The 21,480-nt window shown below is 47.0% G+C and overlaps 1 protein-coding gene across 4 annotated transcripts in view; it reads left to right on the forward strand.

The window, feature by feature from the left end:
- Window positions 1–21,480, forward strand: part of TNC (tenascin C) — a 177,227-nt gene that overhangs the window by 10,414 nt on the left and 145,333 nt on the right. The window contains exon 2 of one of the 4 annotated variants that reach the window (XM_073639722.1): window positions 18,212–18,301. The exons of the other annotated variants lie outside the window; for them this stretch is intronic. The gene's annotated coding sequence lies outside the window, so the exon portion shown is untranslated. The remainder of the gene's footprint in view (window positions 1–18,211; window positions 18,302–21,480) is intronic. 4 annotated transcript variants of the gene reach the window in all.

Consider the following 21,480-nt stretch of genomic DNA (forward strand, 5'->3'; position numbering starts at 1 on the left):
ACTTTAATCAGTCTTCCAACACTTTCATCTACTTTATTACCGCTGGAGAGAACATTGCATAAGAACTAGGTTAGTCCCGCAAGTGTCTGCAAGTCGTATCCCTAAGGCAAGAAAAGCCGAACTTACTTTGTTTGAACAGCTGATCCACCTTCATTTTAAGAGCTTGTTTTGTAAGAGCAGAAAATACAGTAGCAGAAAGTTACAGCCGCCTAATCTTCCTCTATATATCGTATTTCTCTTTTTGCTAAATTTGTCAGAAATCTCTTTGACATGGAGGACAAGTGTATATATGTTCAGCTCACAACCTTAACGTTGGAGAATGACATTAAGCGTGTTTGTACAGTCATTTGCGGCTATCATGTCGGTATGTAGAATCTGAAATAACCATTTCTGACATCCACTTGAAAGAAGAATGAACTTCTGGAAAAAAACGGAATTAACTGCGAATGGCGATTCTATAAAAATGTATCTACAACTGGAAGCAAAGCTGCGAGTGGAAATGGAAAGACTTCATCTGACAGATGAAGCTTAAACACTTGGAAGGAAGCACAAATTTCTGGGTGTGTGATGTCTTTAGTCCAACGGCACCTTCCAGGAATGTTTCTAATTTCCCATGCAGTAAGCAGAAAGGATGCCGACATTGCTACAAGTAAGGATTTGGCTGAAGACTACCTGATTCAAGAGATTTTGTTGAAAAGGGATAATCTCATCCAACAGGTTTAATGGGATTGTCCAGACTTGGAGCTCATGTCTGCAGTCACTCTATGTGACTATAGAATTGTGAATCCTCCTAGCGTGCACAGTGGTCGCTGTCAGGATTCTCCTTTGCAGGTGTAATTTGTTTACTTCCGGCCACATTCCAACTAGACATGTCTGGCCTCTCTCAATTCACTTGCATGTCTAGTCGGCATGTGACGGCATGTATGCAAATCACATACTTGTTGTAGCGCCGGCGTCCCTGCCCTCTGCTAGGCAGGGACGCTGTTCCCCTCACCTCTCTGCTCCGTGCCCGGCGTCCTCCTCCCGCTCTGCTGGCAGCGCGCGCTCCTTCCCGGCCACTGTGCTTAGGGCGCGCGCGCTCTCCCTCCCTCTTAAAGGGGCCGCGCGCGCCGTCCTAAGGAGTCCCCGGCCAATGGCCGGAGGACTTCACCATATATAAGGCACCTCCTCCAAAATGGAGGTGCCCGAGCAATGTTGTTGCACTGTTCACTACTCTGCTTCAGCCCTCAGGTCCCGTTGCCAGATTCCTGCCAGCTTGCTGTCTTATTCCTGCCTGATTATCTGCTACCTGCCTGCTAGTCTGAGGTCCGACGGTCTGCCTTACTACTCCTGTCAGTCTGTCTAAGGACCAGCCTGTCCGCTCTCCTGGGAGCGCACTTCAGCCACCTGCCTGCTTGCCTGAGGTCCGACAGTCTGCCTTCCAACTCCTGTCAGTCTGTCTATGGACCAGCTTGCCTGCTCACCTGGGAGCACACATCTGCTACCTGCCTGCTAGCCTACCTGGAGGCTCCGCCGTCACGTGCTGTGACCACCTGCCTGTCCAGTGACTGCTGCCCGCTCACCTGGGAGCGCTCATCTGCTGCCTGTCTGCTAGCCTACCTGGAGGCTCTGCCGTCACGTGCTGTGACCACCCGCCTGTCCAGAGACTTCTGCCCGCTCACCTGGGAGCGCTCATCTGCCGCCTGTCTGTTGGTCTTCCTGGAGGCTCCGCCGTCACATGCTGTGACCACCCGTTCATCCAGAGACTCTCGCCTGCTCACCTGGGAGCTCACGTCTATCATCAGCCGCCACAGGTCGTACCAACCCTTTACCCAGAGACTGCCCCGGTCACTTGCCGTGACCATCTGCCCGTTCATCCAGAGACTGCCCCGGTCACTTGCCGTGACCATCTGCCCGTTCATTCAGAGACTGCCCCGGTCACTTGCCGTGAGCATCTGCCCGTTCATTCAGAGACTGCCCCGGTCACTTGCCGTGACCATCTGCCCGTTCATCCAGAGACTGCCCCGGTCACTTGCCGTGACCTCCAGCCCGTTCACTCAGAGACTGTCCCGGTCACCTGCTGTGACTTCCTGCCCGTCTTCCCTGGTCGCCACCCGCTCCCTTACAAGGACCGCCCCCTTGTATAGTAGCTCAGAGGTTCCGCCTCCCAGACCCGTTACAGTTTGCTCGGGCCATGGAACCCGGTGGCACCCAAGCTCCCTCGCTCTCGTACCTGTGTCATGAACTGTCCCGTCAGAGGTCCCAACAGGAGTCCATCCTGGGTCACCTGCGGAATGTCAATTCTCGCCTGGACACTCTGACTGCTCCGCCAGCAACCTCCGCCAGTGCCATGACTCGCAATCCGGCAGCTCCGCTGCCCACTAATACCATGGTATCCTACCCCGGACCCCGGCTTTCTGCACCTCCTCGCTTCGGAGGCGACTCCGCCCAGGCTCGGGGCTTCATAAATCAGTGCACCCTGCACTTTGAACTATTGTCCCACCAGTTTAACTCCGACCGGGCCAAAATTGCCTTCATCATGTCCCATCTCACCGGGGAGGCCCTGGCCTGGCTAAATCCTCTATGGGAGAGAGGAGACCCCCTGGTGTCCGACTTGCCTGCCTTTCTCACGGCTTTCCGGAAAGTCTTCGACGAACCCGGACGGAAGACCTCATCCGCATCATCACTGCTACGCCTCCGTCAGGGAAGTCTCACCGTGGGCCAATATGCCATACGGTTCCGTACCCTTGCCTCGGAGCTGGCCTGGGATAACGACGCTCTGGTATCCGTCTTCTGGGAGGGTCTGTCCGGCCGTATTAAAGATGAACTTGCCGGTCGGGACATTCCTTCCACTCTCGATGACCCAATAACTCTAGCCACCCGGATTGACCTACGGTTCCAGGAGCGTGCCAAAGAGGTCACCCGTGAGAGGAGGTTTCCACGTCTAGCTCCTACTCTTCAGAAACCCGTCACTCCCTCCGTCTCTCCCCAGGTACACTCTCCTGAGCCTATGCAGGTCGACCAGACCAAGATGGTCAAAACCCGTCAGGACTTACGCCGTGCCGAGGGGAGCTGCTTCTACTGTGGCAGTAAGGAGCACCGGATCCGTGCCTGCCCGGAGAGGTCGGGAAACGCCTGTGTCTAGGTTCGCTCAGAGAGGTCGACCTAGACAAGAATAAATCCTCTCCATCTCTGCTGCTGTCAGTCTCAATCGTCTGCGGGGAGAACCGTTATTTCGAACTAGCCCAACTTGACTCTGGAGCAGCCGGGAATCTTATTTCACAGTCCCTGGTAGAGAAATACTGCATCCCCACCAAACCTCTGGCTGTACCCTTGTCTGTTGCTGCCATGGATGGGGGTCTCTTACCACGCCCCATCCAACTCATCACCGAATCCATTACTCTGCAGGTGGGAATGCTGCATTCTGAGAGTATCTCCTTTCATGTTCTGCCTGGACTCTCTCACGCCCTCTTGCTAGGTCTACCTTGGCTCCAGAGACATGCACCCGTGCTTGACTGGCAGACCGGAGAGGTCCTTCGCTGGGGACAGGACTGCCATAAGACCTGTCTGGTTCCCGTCCATCCCGTCCGTCTTTCTCCTACCCCAGCTAATCTACCTGGACTTCCGATTCCTTATTGGTCTTATGCTGATGTCTTTAATAAAAAGGAGGCAGAGACACTACCCCCTCATAGACCTTACGACTGCCCTATCGACCTGTTACCCGGTACTACTCCTCCCCGTGGGCGTATTTATCCATTATCCGCTGCTGAGACCCGGTCGATGTCCGAATATATTGAGGAGAATCTGGCCAGGGGATTCATCCGGAAATCTACCTCCCCGGCGGGAGCAGGCTTCTTTTTCGTCAAAAAGAAGGACGGCTCTCTCCGTCCCTGTATAGACTATAGAGGCCTTAACCAGATCACGGTGAAGAATAAGTACCCCCTTCCGCTCATTCCGGAGTTATTTGATTGTCTGAGGGGGGCTAGAATCTTCACCAAACTGGACCTCCGTGGGGCGTACAACCTGGTTCGTATCCGTCAGGGGGATGAATGGAAGACGGCATTCAACACCCGGGACGGCCACTATGAATATCTGGTAATGCCCTTTGGTCTCTGTAATGCTCCTGCCGTCTTTCAAGAGTTGGTCAATGACATCTTCCGGGACCTTCTCTACTCCTGCGTAGTGGTGTACCTGGACGACATCTTGGTCTTCTCTCCGGATCTCCAGACTCACCGGAGGGACGTTCGTCAGGTCCTGCTCAGGCTCAGGCAGAATCACCTCTTCGCTAAATACGAGAAGTGCCTCTTTGAGCAGACCTCGCTTCCGTTTTTGGGCTACATTATCTCTCAGACCGGCCTACGAATGGATCCAGAGAAACTATCTGCCATCGAGAAATGGCCTTGACCGGAGGGGTTGAAGGCCATTCAGCGGTTCCTGGGCTTCGCCAACTACTACCGCCTCTTCATACCACACTTCTCTTCCCGGACTGCCCCAATTTCCGCGCTCACCCGTAAGGGTACTAATCCCAAAGAGTGGCCGCCCGAAGCAGAGGAGGCCTTTCTTTCCTTAAAACAGGCCTTCTCTTCAGCCCCAGTGCTGCATCGCCCGGACGGCAACAAGCAGTTCTTCCTGGAAGTTGACGCCTCCTCCTCTGGAGCCGGAGCGGTACTTACTCAAAAATCATCTTCCGGGAGGATGGTAACTTGTGGCTTCTTCTCTAAACTCTTCTCCTCCTCAGAGCGCAATTATTCCATAGGAGACCGAGAGTTATTGGCCATCAAACTGGCATTGGAGGAGTGGCGTTACCTGCTCGAGGGGGCTCTTCACCCGGTAATAATTTACACTGACCACAAGAACTTGGCTTACCTCCAGCATGCCCAGAGACTTAACCCGCGCCAAGCCCGGTGGTCCTTGTTTTTTGCTTGCTTTGATTTTGTTCTTCATTTTCGCCCGGATGACAAAAACGTCAAGGCGGACGCCTTGTCTCGATCCTTTCTGGTGTCTGATCTCGAGGAAGATCCGAAACACATCATCGATCCCGCCAGAGTAATGCAGGTGGCTCCCGTGAGTCTAAATCGTCTCCCTCCCGGAAAGACGTTCGTATCAGTACCTGATCGGGAGAAGATCCTTCACTGGGGTCACTCGTCTAAACTGGCTGGCCATGCCGGTCAGAAAAAGACCCTCCAGCTTATTACCCGGCACTACTGGTGGCCTACCCTGCACAAGGACGTAATAGACTTTGTTTCTGCCTGTGTGTCCTGCGCCCGCAACAAGGTTCCGAGACATCTGCCAGCCGGTCGCCTCCTTCCGTTTTCTGTACCTGCTGCCCCCTGGCAGCATATAGCAATGGACTTTATAACTGACCTCCCAGTCTCTGCCGGTTGTACGGTCATTTGGGTGGTCGCTGACCGCTTCTCCAAGATGGCTCATTTCGTTCCCCTGCCAGGCCTCCCGTCTGCACCCGAGCTAGCTAAAGACTTTATTCGTCACATCTTTCGTCTTCATGGCCTGCCCCTCCACATCGTGTCGGATCGTGGGGTACAGTTCACCTCACGCTTCTGGGGAGCCACTTGGAAACTGCTAGACGTCACCCTGGACTTCTCTTCCGCTTACCACCCTCAGTCCAATGGTCAAGTGGAGCGGATCAATCAGAACCTGACCAGTTACCTCCGGCACTTCGTTAATGCTCATCATTCAGACTGGGTGGATCTCCTACCATGGGCCGAGTTCTCTTATAACAATCACGAGAGCGAATCATCCTCCAAATCCCCGTTTTTTGTAGTCTTCGGTCAGCATCCTCGGATTCCTTTTCCTGTCTCCACCTCTGTGGACAACCCGGCTGCGGAATCTCTCGTTAGCAAATTTTCCTCCATTTGGGAGAGTACCCGATCCGCACTCCTTCAGTCGTCCGAACGGATGAAAAGACATGCTGACAAAAAACGCCTGGATCCTCCACAATTTCGTCCTGGAGATAAAGTCTGGCTCTCATCTAAATATGTCCGACTCAAGATACCTTCTTACAAGTTAGGGCCTAGGTTCATCGGTCCTCTGGAGGTCATCAGTCAGATCAACCCGGTGGCCTATAAATTGAAACTCCCGGCCAACTTACGGATCCCTAACTCCTTCCATGTATCTCTCCTCAAACCTGTGGTACTTAACTCTTTTTCCAAGTCTACAGGTACGCCTCCTGCTCCGGTTTCTGCTGAGGACGAGTTTGAGGTAGAGAACATTCTTGCCACCAAAAGGGTAAGAGGAAAGACCTTTTTTCTAGTAGATTGGAAGGGGTTTGGTCCTGAGGAGAGAACGTGGGAGCCCCGGGAGAACATCCATGCCCCTCTTATCCTTGCTAAATTTCTGTCTGGCCTAAAAAAGGGGGGGCCTAAAGGGGGGGTACTGTAGCGCCGGCGTCCCTGCCCTCTGCTAGGCAGGGACGCTGTTCCCCTCACCTCTCTGCTCCGTGCCCGGCGTCCTCCTCCCGCTCTGCTGGCAGCGCGCGCTCCTTCCCGGCCACTGTGCTTAGGGCGCGCGCGCGCTCTCCCGCCCTCTTAAAGGGGCCGCGCGCGCCGTCCCAAGGAGTCCCCGGCCAATGGCCGGAGGACTTCACCATATATAAGGCACCTCCTCCAAAATGGAGGTGCCCAAGCAATGTTGTTGCACTGTTCACTACTCTGCTTCAGCCCTCAGGTCCCGTTGCCAGTTACCTGCCAGATACCTGCCAGATTCCTGCCAGCTTGCTGTCTTATTCCTGCCTGATTATCTGCTACCTGCCTGCTAGTCTGAGGTCCGACGGTCTGCCTTACTACTCCTGTCAGTCTGTCTAAGGACCAGCCTGTCCGCTCTCCTGGGAGCGCACTTCAGCCACGTGCCTGCTTGCCTGAGGTCCGACGGTCTGCCTTCCAACTCCTGTCAGTCTGTCTATGGACCAGCTTGCCTGCTCACCTGGGAGCACACATCTGCTACCTGCCTGCTAGCCTACCTGGAGGCTCCGCCGTCACGTGCTGTTACCACCTGCCTGTCCAGTGACTCCTGCCCGCTCACCTGGGAGCGCTCATCTGCTGCCTGTCTGCTAGCCTACCTGGAGGCTCTGCCGTCACGTGCTGTGACCACTCGCCTGTCCAGAGACTTCTGCCCGCTCACCTGGGAGCGCTCATCTGCCGCCTGTCTGTTGGTCTTCCTGGAGGCTCCGCCGTCACATGCTGTGACCACCCGTTCATCCAGAGACTCTCACCTGCTCACCTGGGAGCTCACGTCTATCATCAGCCGCCACAGGTCGTACCAACCCTTTACCCAGAGACTGCCCCGGTCACTTGCAGTGACCATCTGCCCGTTCATCCAGAGACTGCCCCGGTCACTTGCCGTGACCATCTGCCCGTTCATTCAGAGACTGCCCCGGTCACTTGCCGTGACCATCTGCCCGTTCATTCAAAGACTGCCCCGTTCAATTGCCGTGACCATCTGCCCGTTCATCCAGAGACTGCCCCGGTCACTTGCCGTGACCTCCAGCCCGTTCACTCAGAGACTGTCCCGGTCACCTGCTGTGACTTCCTGCCCGTCTTCCCTGGTCGCCACCCGCTCCCTTACAAGGACCGCCCCCTTGTATAGTAGCTCAGAGGTTCCGCCTCCCAGACCCGTTACACTTGTATTTATGCACCCACTCGCTTACTACACCGGCACAGTTGAATCCTGACAGTGTGCACACTCTGTGCTGTGAGGATTCACAAGTCTGCATTCACATAGAGTCTGGACAACCCCTTTAAGGCATATTCACCAGATAAAATAGATATGGATCCCACTAATGGAACCTGCATCCAAATCAAGAACGGGCCCTGTTCCACTCTGCTCTAAGTGATGCAGGACTAAAAAGGGAACCAGTTATCTGATTCATGCTGCACGAACCACTGGCAGCATGAATTAGAGTCTGACTGCGCTATTGTAGCCGTGTATGTATTACCCTTAACATTTCTTTCTGTTTGGACTAAATGTCAAAGCTTCACCTGATCAACGGCTACTTATTGTCAGCAGCGGTCACCTAAGAGTAAGTCCGCAGAAAGGCGGGGAACGCTGGCAGTCGTATGCAGGAGCGGAGCCATTCTGGTAGGCGAGTATCCTCATCTGTTTTTACTCTTTGACCGCTCTATATCTATTAATTAAATGTAGCAACCATTTTTATTGTAGGGGGTAGTGTTCTGTTACAAGGACTCTTGTCATGGAATTATTGGGTGGGAGAGGTCAATTTTGTTACTGGCGTTACAGTCTAACTCAGCTTCTTGGGCAATAAAGGTGCTCGAACCCAGTGATAAAAATGTGTCAATGACAGTGATAAATTCGTTTCATTCAACAAGTCTGTTAATGCAGCACATTTTAGGGTTCTTTGGCCCCTTTTACAAGTAGGAGAGACTTTTAGGAGAGCCCTGAAACGCGTTGTAGTAAGAGACTGGATCAATGGATTCTTATCATTGGATGCGAGCTCCATTTATTGCCCAAGAAGCAGCTAGAAGTCAAGAGTAACCCTGCCCAAGTGTAGAGTGGCAGCTACACCACTAGGAAAGGACATTGGCATCAGCTCGTCCGTGTTTACCTGGACTTGTCCCCATTCCTGCTCAACCCCCTGAGGTGAGAACCTTACTACTCATTCAAAGTCTCCATTGTCGTAACCACTTACCTGATGAGCGCTTTTTTCTATTTTTCGCTTCACTTTTTAATTTTGCAACTGGAACAGGTGCCACCTACATGATATTGCCTAAGGGGCATTACAAGTATGTGCACATTGTAAACTTCATGAAATTAATGTATCTACAGATATATATAAAGTCTATATGTCTGGCTACTATATGATGATTTCTTTTCTGCTTGATTTGTAATCCGTTACCAGGTTTTTGCAATTCAGTCAGCATGCTGTAGGAGCAGAGGCCCTGATTCCAGCAATGTATCACTTATTGGGCTGATTGCTGTAGTTTTGATAAAATCACAGTTTTCACTGCTGCAGATCTACCAGTTCTCTGAATGCTGAGCTCTTTATAACTCCGCCCAAATCACCGATTGGTTGCTTTCTGTGTACACTGTGCATAGGCAGAAAGCAGACAATCAGTAGTGGGGGTGTGGTTGGACTACCAGCAGCAGGTTTACTAGTCCTCTAGTGATAATCTCCTGCTGATATAAACCACAATTATTTCAAAATTACAGCAAGCAGCCCAATAAGTGACACATAGTTGGAATCAGCATCTATGCCTCTATATCATTTTCTTCTCAGATTAAGTGGTGACACTTTGCCTTTAAAAACTACTATTGTTACCTTTGACAGAAGATTATATTCTTTACCTATACCAGAAAAATTACATTTGTGAGTGTCTGGTATTTGGTACCCATTCAAAATCTGTGCCGAAAATCTGTCTACCAGTGAAGAACCCTGTGATTAGGATTGTACCACCCATGAGGACTTATATTTGCCCCCTGAAGCATTCTTGTACTGAGTTCTGCTCTATTATACTCTAGAGCTGAACTCTAAATTCTGACATTGCTCAGCGGTCCTCGTAGATGAATATTTCCAAAGATCACCGGCTCTAAATCAGAAGAGGCTAAAACAATGTGCAAAGCTAGAACTTTTTATACATACTACAGCTACATAGAGTGAGAAACGGCGCTCAGATATGGATGCACTCTTTATAGGAAACTTTCAATAACTTTATGAAGGGTAGTCCACGTTCTCTGGTGACATTTGTTAACACTTTGCATTCTGGAGTTATCACGTTCAGTCCATTCATCCATAAATAGAGTATTTATGTTAAATTGAAGCACGATGATGAACGTCTTCTACTCACTTTCTACAGACAGTGCCCTGTGGAATGGTCTATCTGCCAGAGACATTGATTGGTATGCAGCCGTATCACTAACAATCACTCACATTTGACTTTGAAGCTCCAGAGCTCCAAGAATAAAAATGCCTCACATAGCTAGAATAGTACGGAGTAAATTCATGAATGGAAAATAGGTTTGTGGACACCCACCTAAAAAAATCAGAATAATATGATGATGCTCTGATGATGATATTATACTTTGTGGTCCTATTTGGAAAAATACTGCGTCAGAAGAATAAAAATTGAGACAACTGTAAGGAGCACGTTCACACTGATATACGTGACAGATCTGTGTGTGGCCAAGAACAATGATTGAAGTGACTGTTTTTATCTTTCTTCTCCCGGCCATTCATGGTGGGAAGTCCACCTGTGGTTACTGAGACATCTTACTATTCTCAAACCTCCCCTCCATGTCACCACCACTTGCTGCAGTTTTTGACCTTTCTTTTTCTGTGTGAGATAATTAGGTATTTTCCAATATGTAAGGAAACCTCTTTAGGCTATTTTAAGGGATTCTCAAGCTTATATATCATAGATGAAGCAGAAAAAAGACCAAATAGGCGCACATAGGGTGAGAAATGCTGAATCCAACAGATTATAACACTTGGAGTACCAGTGCTTCTCCAAAGTAGTAGTCAGTCTCGGGAACAAAAGATGGATGAGGTCTGGGAAAATGGTTGAAAAAAATATTACAAAATCTCTAAAGCGCAACGCGTTTCAGGGCTCCAGACCAGAGATAGAACTGTCACTTGAGAAAGGGGCCTTGGACTTCTGAAACGCGTTGTGCTTTAGAGATGTTTTGATGAACTACATTTTTTTCAGCCATTATTCCGGACCTCATCCATTGTTTGCACCCAAGACTCTCCACTACTTTGGAGAAGCGCTGGTACTGCAGGTGTTCTACTCTTCATCTTGTAATCTCCTTGTATAGCCTAATTCTATATGTGAGATTTTGAAATTGTACTATTGGAGTGTCTTGCACCTACTTGAAGCTCCTGGTCCCCAATAGAAATGTTGTTACTAGTCTCTTTATGGTAAAGAAGTTCGTTCTTCCTTTTGGACAATTCTTGCTTGTTGGAAGTGGAGTTGAGTGAATTTGCTCAAAATCCGAGAGATTCAATTTGCATCAAATAAATTTGCAAATCTGTCAGGAAGTGGTTAAAAAATGATACACTTTTAGACTCATCTCTCTTGGGTAATCCACATACCTGTCTTGGCACCACTCCATTTTCTTCTTCCGATGAGCTCCTCTTTTTCTTCTCCGGTCCAGTCTTTCTTTGCTCCGGTCTTCCTAGTCAGAGGTGGTGGTGGCCAATGGAGGCCTGGATCAAAAGATGAGATTATTGTTTTTTAATTTTTTCTGAATCTTCAAAATTTGGATTTATTAGAATCTGAATTTTTGGGGATATTTCGTAGGGAATTTGATCAGTTTTCAATCAATTTGTTCATCTCTACCAAGAAGGTTTCTTGACAATAACCTGCTAAAACATGTGTTTCCCTGCTCATATTCCAAGCCATTATCTAATATGTGCAAAAAAATAACATTTTCAGTTTCCCTGCAGTACCACCCAAGACAAAATGAAAGGAATTGTCCAAGATTTACCCATTAATTACCTATTCCGAGGCTGTCATCAATATTTAATAGGTGGATGTCCTACAATAGTCACTTCCATTGGTCAGCTGTTTGCAGCTCCCATGTCCACCGGATATAGACAGTGTACAAAGCTGGAACGGACAGGTCCATACACTGTTTAGTCAAGTACTGGAGCTCAGCTGCCATTCACATACATGGAAGCTGAACTGCAATACCTGAGGATGACCATTAGGGCAGCTGCAGACGACCGTACGTTCTCCATCCAAGAAAAGCGGTACAGTTTGATCAGAGTATGATCAGAGTGGGGTCCGTTTTCCTCGGATGTGGAGAATTAAAAGAAGAAAAGTTTTCCATGTTCTCTATTCAGTCTGTCTGTGAAAATTGGACGACACTCGGATGTCATCCAGGTGTAGTCTGATGTTTTCCATGGACCCATAGACATGAATGAACGAGTGCCATCACATGCAATTTGTGAATGCAGTGATTTTTTTTCCTCCAACCACTCGGTCCGAGGGAAAAATCAGACAAGTGGACTGCCTCATTGAATAATATTGATCCAATGTTCTGACTTGGACCAAAACTATGGTCGTTTGCATGGGCCCTTACACAGAGTACGGAGTTGTGTAGTTCTGGCTCTGTACACCAGCAGCGGACTCTGTACAAGAATAATATATGTCAGCCTAATAGCTCATCATAATGCACAATTCCACCTACTTTGGATCTGGAAGTGGCCCCCTGACCTTCTTGGCCTCTGTGTGGCAGCCCAAGTTGCCCAATTGGTATATCCACCACTGCTGTACATTTCTTACATCCGAATGGCATGGGAGCTGAAAATAATTGATTGGTGGGGATGCTTTTTGTCGGAACCCCCTCCAATCAGATATTGCAGAATATTCAACAATATGGAAGTCCTGGACAATCGCATTACTCTGTGCCATTTAAAATGAATGAGCCGTTTGGTTAAAGCAGGACGAGAAGGCAGATTCTGAGCAATAACATTTTTTTTTAAACCCCCTTTCCACTCAAAGAGATGAGGTTGCTGGGCAGAGAATTACCATGTCGGGAAATTCTAGATAGGGAGACTGAGAAGATGCAGTCAAGGATTGACCCAACAAAGGACACATTCCTGAGATATTTTCAAATACAGGTTGAGTGTTCATGTATAAATGGTGAAAGTATGCCAAGAGATCCTACACTTTCCTCCACTCAAATGTTCCATTATTGTGCGTCAGACATATGTAAATGCATTGCATCCGCCAGTACAGCGGTGGGTGCTTGACGACACGTCTAGCTCCAATACAATATTTTCATTTTTATATTGCATGACTTTCACATACCAATCATTCTTCCCATTTTAATAATGGAAAAAAAAAAGTTTTATTCCCTTGAAAAATTACACTTAGAAAGCAAAATAAGTTTATACATTAAACAGACTCGTCAATCAAACACATAAAGCCAATGATCAAGCTTGCGTAATTTTCTTTTGTGCATAGCAGCCCACGTCTATAGAACTATAGGGAACGATTTTCAGCAGTTTTATTTTTTTAAGTGACTTAACACATATAGTGTTTGAGCCGTTTTCTCTTAGAATAATCCTTGTTAATTCAGAGAAAAATACAATTTGCACTCAAATCAAATTCTTTTTTTTTCAATAAATCCATAGTTCCATGTAAAAATAAAAAACTTCATAACCAATGTTATTAGAGAAATCTGCTTCTTTCTCCTCCAGGTCTGATCATTCATTTCTTTCTCCTCCAGGTCTGATCATTCATTTCTTTCTCCTCCAGGTCTGATCATTTATTTCTTTCTCCTCCAGGTCTGATCATTCATTTCTTTCTCCTCCAGGTCTGATCATTCATTTTCAAAATTTTCAATTCATGGGTAAAATCTGTCTACAGTAAATACAGATTTTCCCTTCGCTTGGATAGGAGATGACACTTGGTGCTCATAAAGTTCTATGGAGAATTGTAGCTGTCGTTTCCAAGAGAACTTAAAGCAGAATGTCTGTGTGTTCCTCCTTAGGCTGTGTGCCCACTATACATTTTTTAAGTGTTTCCGCAGTGGCAATTCCGCCGCGAAAATGCTTAGAAAACACTTGGTAGAAGGTCTGCCATGTTCCCCAAGGATAATCCGCATGTGCTGTGCAGATGCTGCGGAAATTTCCGCTGCGGATTATCATTGCGGAAAAATACGCAGCATGTCCATTAATTTTGCGAACACACAGCGTAATCACCGCCCTTGACTTGCACTGAATCGCTTAATATCCGCATGACTACATGTGCAAATGCGGTTATTAAGCGATTCAATGTGCGGATGGTACCCGGGTCTGGAGAAGAGGAGACTCCCCTCCGCACCCGGGTACCATAGTATCTGTAAAAAAATAATTTCAAATAAAAAAAAAAATTATACTCACCTTCTGATGTCCCCCGGTCTCCGGTACGGTGCGTCCAGGCTCCCCGGGGGCTTGCGATGGTGTAAAAGGACCTTCCATGACATCATTTAGTCATGTGACAGGTCACGCGACCGCTGACGTTGGCGGTCGCGGGACCTGTCAAATGACTAAATTACGTCATGGAAGGTCCTATTACACCACCGCGAGCCACCAGGGAGACCGGAGAAGGAGACGGGGGGACACCGGAAAGTGGGTTTAAGGTTTTTTTTTATTTTTACCATTTTATTCTTTTTTTTAACTATTAACTTGGTCATACTATATAAATCCATGCTGGTTTCATGGATTTATATTGTGTGACCAAGTCGTCAAGCACTTTCCAAGTGATGCTAAAATCGCTTGGAAAAGCACTTAATAACCCGCATGCGAAATCACATTGTGCAAAACGCTTGACAAATGCTTCTACCTGGCAGGAAAAACGCATATACAATCCGCATGTACAATCCGCATGTACAATCCGCATGTACAATCCGCATGTACAATCCGCATGTGCAAGACGCATGTACAATCCGCATGTACAATCCGCATGTGCAAGACGCATGTACAATCTGCATGCGTTTTTTCTGCCAGGGAGATGCAGAAATGCTCAGGAAAAATCCAGAGCATTTCTGCATCGTGGGCACATAGCCTTTGACTTCCTCTCCATAGGACTTTTAAAGCACCAACTGTCATCTCTTATCTCATTAATGGGGGAATCTGTCTTCATTGAATACAGATTTTACAGAATTTATCCATGAACTGAGAATGAAACAAGCAGATTTTGCTGATAAACTATATTACAAAGTTGCTTATTTTCATGTTTGCTATTAGTTTATTAAATTAAATTTAAATTGATGGTTACACTTTAACTCTTTCCAGACCGGCCATAGACATTAAATGTCATGACAGTCCGCACTTTACTCTGCACTGACTTTCTAAAATGTCAATGCAGAGTAAACTGCTTGCATGGGATTGTATAGCTGCAGAAGCAAGGAACCGACTGTCAGACACAGCCAGACTCCCCAGAGAGAAGGCAGAGATGGTTTATTGCTATCTCTGTCTTCCTGATGGCTGTACACAAAATTCTGAACATGTGCTACAGATTAGGTAGCACTGTCAGTGCTTTCTTCTCCAGACCCAGCAATCATGTAATCATTGCGTATAGGGAGGGAACAGGAGCTGCTGGGTCCTAGGAGATCTAGTCAAGAGACTGAATTTCCCCTGAAACTGGAGCTAATAGTCCAGCCTCAGTTACAGGTAAAATTAGAAATTAAAAAAAATATATTAATATGTTAAATTCCACCTTTTAAGTTCTTAAGGGGGTTTAAATTTCCCCTGAAACTGGGAATAATAGTCCAGCCCTAGTTACAGTTAAAATCAGAAATTAAAAAAAATGTGCTAGTATGTTAAATTCCACCTTTTAAGACCTTAAGGGGGCAAGCTGCAATGTGGAAAATAAATGAGAAAAATAAATTAACAGAACAAGGGAAAAAAACTCACACCAACAGTCCATATTGCTGTTTCTTGCCCCGACCCCATTAAAAAACAAGTTATGTCCAGTATATAAAAAATAATCTCTACAGAAAGGCAAACACAATTTATAGTGTTTGATAGATGTGCTTTTCTGTCTTAAAAAAAATCTAAAATAAAAAAAATTGAAAAAAACATTTCATATTTTTTTTTACATTTCTCCTTGATATCAGCAAAAGCAAAAAAAAAATAAAAAAAAAGTGCATGTACAAAAAAAGTCCTGAAATTGGTCCTGGTCAGGAAGGGGGAAAATGGCCTTGTTCTGAACTGGTTAACCTTGATTTTGAAAATGAAGATTTAGACCCTTCAAAGCCCAAAGTAAAGACTCATCCGCTTCATTAATAGTAGAAACAAGTCATTTTTCTGCCTATGGTAAATACTTTCTCCATGTGCAGTAAAATTAAATTGAATTTTACATAAATTATCATTGCGATTTAAACTAGAGCGTAATTCCTGGAGATATTTTTTTTAGCATTATTGCAAATGAATAATATGCCAAATCTCATTTACTTAGAAATATGGATAATCAAATTGTGTGGGTTGGATACATCTGCTACATGAACGAGTATAAATTTGCATAAATATCTATAAAAGCTAAGTTTTTTAGAAAAACAGCTAAATATATTGTTTATAATTAATTCTAAACGTAATATACCACATTACAACCAGGCTGCCTTTAGATTCCTGCATTCCAGGTGCCCATTCTAAGAATTTCTAACTTTCATGAAAGACCATTATTTATCCTCATGTCCTTCTCACACAGGGTCGGTCTGGGCTGGCGGGATACCGGGAAATTTCCCGGTGGGCCCCGCCCCTGCTGCAGAGTAGAGGGGGGAGAAGAGAACAAAAAAAAATCCTGCGGTTTTAAGGGGCACGGGCCCTTTAAAAGCGCAGGCACAGTGTATGCAGGGACGCGCGCACGCAGCGTTCATTACCTGAACCACCGCGGCGCACGTCCCAGTGAAGCAGCTGAAGCTGCGTGTCTCCCTTCGCCGGCCGGCGTATGACGTCATCGTCATGCGCCTGCTGTGAAGGAGGCGCACAACTCAGGAGAAGGAGGACACCGCACGGGATCGCAGGAAGGTAAGAGGTGTGTGTGTGTAATGGTCTGGACACACAAGGCGGGGGCCAGCAGGACACACAAGGGGGGGCCCAGCTGGACAGACCCACAAGGGGGGGGCCCAGCTGGACAGACACACAAGGGGGGGCCCAGCTGGACAGACACACAAGGGGGGGCCCAGCTGGACAGACACACAGGGGGGGGCCAAGCTGGACGGACACACAAGGGGGGGGCCCAGCTGGACAGACACACAAGGGGGGGCCCAGCTGGACAGACACACAAGGGGGGCCCAGTTGGACAGACACACAAGGGGGGCCCAGCTGGACAGACACACAAGGGGGGGCCCAGCTGGACAGACACACAAGGGGGGGCCCAGCTGGACAGACACACAAGGGAGGGCCCAGCTGGACAGACACACAAGGGGGGCCCAGCTGGACGGACACACAAGGGGGCTCAGCTGGATGGACACACAAGGGGGGGCCCAGCTGGACGGACACACGAGGGGGGGCCCAGCTGGACGGACACACGCGGGGGGGCCCAGCTGGACGGACACACGAGGGGGGGCCCAGCTGGACACACGAGGGGGGGCCCAGCTGGACACACGAGGGGGGGCCAAGCTGGACACACGAGGGGGGGCCAAGCTGGACACACGAGGGGGGAACCCTGGCTGGACACGCAAGGGGGGGGCCCTGGCTGGACACGCAAGGGGGGGAGCCTTGGCTGGACACGCAAGGGGGAGCCCTGGCTGGACACGCAAGGAAGGGGAGCCCTGGCTGGACACACAAGAGGAAGCCCTGGCAGGACACACAAGGGGGAACCAAGGTGGACCCAGGCAAAGGGGGATGGGCAGGATGGGTATATGGGGGGCAGGCTGGACACATGGAGGCCAGGATGGATATATGGGGGGGCAGGATGGATATATGGGGGGGGCAAGATGGATATATGGAGGCCAGGATGGATATATGGGGGGGGCAAGCTGGACTTATGGAGGCCAGGATGGATATATGGGGGGGGGGGGCAGGCTGAACACATGGAGGCCAGGATGGATATATGGGGGGGGCTAGGATGAATATGTGGGGGGGGCGGGCTCGATACACATGGGCTAGCATAAATATATGGAGGGGCACGCTGGATATATGGGGGGTGTCAGGATGGATATATGCAGGGGGTAAGGGCAGTATGGATATATGAGGGGAGAGGCTGGACACATGGAGGCCAGGATGAATATGTAGAGGGCAGGCTGGACACATGGAGGATATATGGGGGGGACATATGGGGGCGCAGGCTGGAAACATGGAGGCAAGGATGGATATGTGGGGGGGCAGACTGGCACATGGGGGGGCTAGGATGGGTATATGGGAGGGGGCAGGCTCCATACACATGTGCTAGGATAAATATATGGAGGGGTCACACTAGACAAATGGTGGCCAGAAGGGACATATGGGGGTGCCTGGCTAGACAAGGGACTTAATTACTGTTTGGGAGCCAGATTGAGGAACATACTTTATTAGTTTATGGTGACCAGTGGGGAACATTATTACTTTAGATTCCAATTATTATTACATTATTACTTCTGTAATATAATTTACTTTTTAGGAAATTGTTTTCCATGGGATGGGACAAAAGAGGGGTCCTGTTACTGTGCAGGACGGCACTATGTTGCTTTTTTTCTTCAACTGGTGTAGTGTAGAGGTCGGGGGGGGGGGAAAGTGGGAATATTCTCTAGAAAAGATCAGTTATTAATAACTGTGTGTTATTTTCTGCAGAGATGATTCCTGGCTGGAAGAAGTGATGGCTGTCTGTGCCAGATGAAGAAGAAAAGCGAAGATGAAGGACTTCACCTAGAGACATCACTGGTGAGTCAGTGTATTACATGTACACTTACACTACACACGTGGTCAAAATTGTTGGTACTCCTCGTTTAATGAAAGAAAAACCCACAATGGTCACAGAAATAACTTCAATCTGATAAATTACAAATTTTTGAAAATGAAGAGATGAAGGTCAGACATTGATTTTCTGCTTCCACAGAATTTAAAAAAAAATTAACCTCATGAAATCGGCCTGGACAGAAATGATGGTTCTTCTTCTTAACTTAATATTTTGTTGAACCTTTTGAGGCAATCACTGCAATCAAACGATTCCTGTAACTGTCAATGAGACTTCTGCGCCTCTCGACAGGTATTTTGGCCGACTCCTCATGAGCAAACTGCTCCAGTTGTCTCGTGTTTGAAGGTTGCCTTTTCCAGAATGTTTCAGCTCTTTCCAAAGATGCTCCATAGGATTTAGGTCAGGGCTCATAGAAGCCACTTCAGAATAGTCCAATGTTTTCCTCTTAGCCATTCTTGGGTGTTTTTAGCTGTGTGTTTTGGGTCATTATCCTGTTGCTAGACCTGCGACTGAGACCAAGCTTTCTGACACTGGGCAGCACATTTCTCTCTAGAATCCCTTGATAGTCTTGAGATTTCGTTGTACCCTGCACAGATTCAAGACACCCTGTGCCAGGTGCAGCAAAGCAGCCCCAGAACATAACAGAGCCTCCACCATGTTTCACAGTAGGGACAGTGTTCTTTTCTTGATATGCTTCATTTTTCCATCTGTGAACATAGAGCTGATGTGCCTTGCCAAAAACTTAAATTTTTGTCTCATCTGTCCATAGTACATTCTCCCAGAAGCTTTGTGGCTTGTCAACATGTAGTTTGGCAAATTCCAGTCTGGCTTTTTTACTATTTTTTTTTTCAACAATGGTGTTCTCCTTGGTCGTCTTACATGAAGTTCACTTTGGATCAAACAACGGTGGATAGTACGATCTGACACTGATGTTCCTTGAGCTTGAAGTTCACCTTTAATCTCTTTAGAAGTTATTCTGGGCTCTTTTGTTACCATTCATATTATCCGTCTCTTTGATTTGTCATCAATTTTCCTCCTGCACCCACGTCCAGGGAGGTTGGCTACAGTCCCATGGATCTTAAATTTCTGAATAATATGTGCACCTGTAGTCACAGAAACATCAAGCTGCTTGGAGATGGTCTTATAACCTTTACCTTTTAACATGCTTTTCTATAATTTTCTTTCTAATCTCCTGAGACAGCTCTTTCCTTTGCTTCTTCTGGTCCATGTTGAGTGTGGTACACACCATGTCACCAAACAGCACAGTGAGTATCTGTAGCCCTATATACAAGCACAGTGAGTATCTGTAGCCCTATATACAAGCACAGTGAGTATCTGTAACCCTATATACAGGCACAGTGAATATCTGTAACCCTATATACAGGCACAGTGAGTATCTGTAACTCTATATACAGGCACAGTGAGTATCTGTAACCCTATATACAGGCACAGTGAGTATCTGTAGCCCTATATACAGGCACAGTGAGTATCTGCAGCCCTATATATAGCACAGTGAGTATCTGTAGCCCTATATACAGGCCCACTGACTGATTACAAGATTGTAGACACCTGTGATGCTAATTAGTGGACACAACTTTATTTAACATGTCCCTTTTGTCACATTATTTTCAGGGGTACCATCATTTCTGTCCAGGCCGATTTCATGAGTTTAATTTTTTTTTTAAATTCAGTGGAAGCAGAAAAGCAATGTCTGACTTTCATTTGTTCATTTTCATAGATTTTTAATTTATTATTACTTTTGTCAGATTCAAGTTATTTCTGTGACCATTGTGGGTTTTTCTTTCATTAAACGAGGGGTACCAACAATTCTGACCACGTGTGTATATAGTATATACAGAACTCCTGTGTATGTCACTGGTGATCACTATATTATGTATACACTATATACAGAGCTTCTGTGTATAATGTCACTTGTGACCACTGTATTACCTGTGCACTATATACAGAGCTCCAGTGTATAATGTCACTGGTGATCACTGTATTACCTGTACACTGACACTATATACAGAGCTCCTGTGTATAATGTCACTGGTGATCCCTGTATTACCTGTACACTATACACTATATACAGAGCTCCTGTGTATAATGTCACTGGTGACCACTGTATTACCTGTACACTATATACAGAGCTCCTGTGTATAATGTCACTGGTGACCACTGTATTATCTGTACACTATATACAGAGCTCCTGTGCATAATGTCACTGGTGACCACTGTATTACCTGTGCAATATATACAGAGCTCCTGTGTATAATGTCACTGGTGACCACTGTATTACCTGTACACTATATACAGAGCTCCTGTGTATAATGTCACTGGTGACCACTGTATTATCTGTACACTATATACAGAGCTCCTGTGTATAATGTCACTGGTGACCACTGTATTACCTGTGCACTATACACTATGTACAGAGCTCCTGTGTATAATGTCACTGGTGACCACTGTATTACCTGTACACTATATACAGAGCTCCTGTGTATAATGTCACTGGTGACCACTGTAATACCTGTACACTAAATACAGAGCTCCAGTGTATAATGTCACTGGTGATCACTGTATTACCTGTACACTGACACTCTATACAGAGCTCCTGTGTATAATGTCACTGGTGAACCCTGTATTACCTGTACACTGACACTATATACTGAGCTCCAGTGTATAATGTCACTAGTGGTCACTGTATTACCTGTACACTGTACACTATATACAGAGCTCCTGTGTATAATGTCACTGGTGATTCCTGTATTACCTGTACACTGACACTATATACAGAGCTCCTGTGTATAATGTCACTGGTGATCCCTGTATTACCTGTACACTGACACTATATACAGAGCTCCTGTGTATAATGTCACTGGTGGTAATAACAGTGTTGTTAGTATTGTGGTTTGTATTCATGATCAGTATTGTAGTATTTGGTCACTTTGGGGTGGTAATATGTGGTCTGGTCATGGTGTGGTCGTATTTGTTCCTTGTATGTAGTATTATTCGGTCACTATGTGGTGGTAATATGTGATCTAGTCATGGTGTGGCGATATTTGTCTCTTTTGTATGTGGTATTATTGGTGTTGATATAGTGGACTGTGTTGTGTTTGGCAGTCATTTTGTTCTTGCTGATATT

Source organism: Phyllobates terribilis, unplaced genomic scaffold, assembly GCF_046119375.1.
Source record: "Phyllobates terribilis strain yellow unplaced genomic scaffold, ASM4611937v1 Scaffold_7__3_contigs__length_470593459, whole genome shotgun sequence".
Classification (NCBI taxonomy): domain Eukaryota; kingdom Metazoa; phylum Chordata; class Amphibia; order Anura; family Dendrobatidae; genus Phyllobates; species Phyllobates terribilis.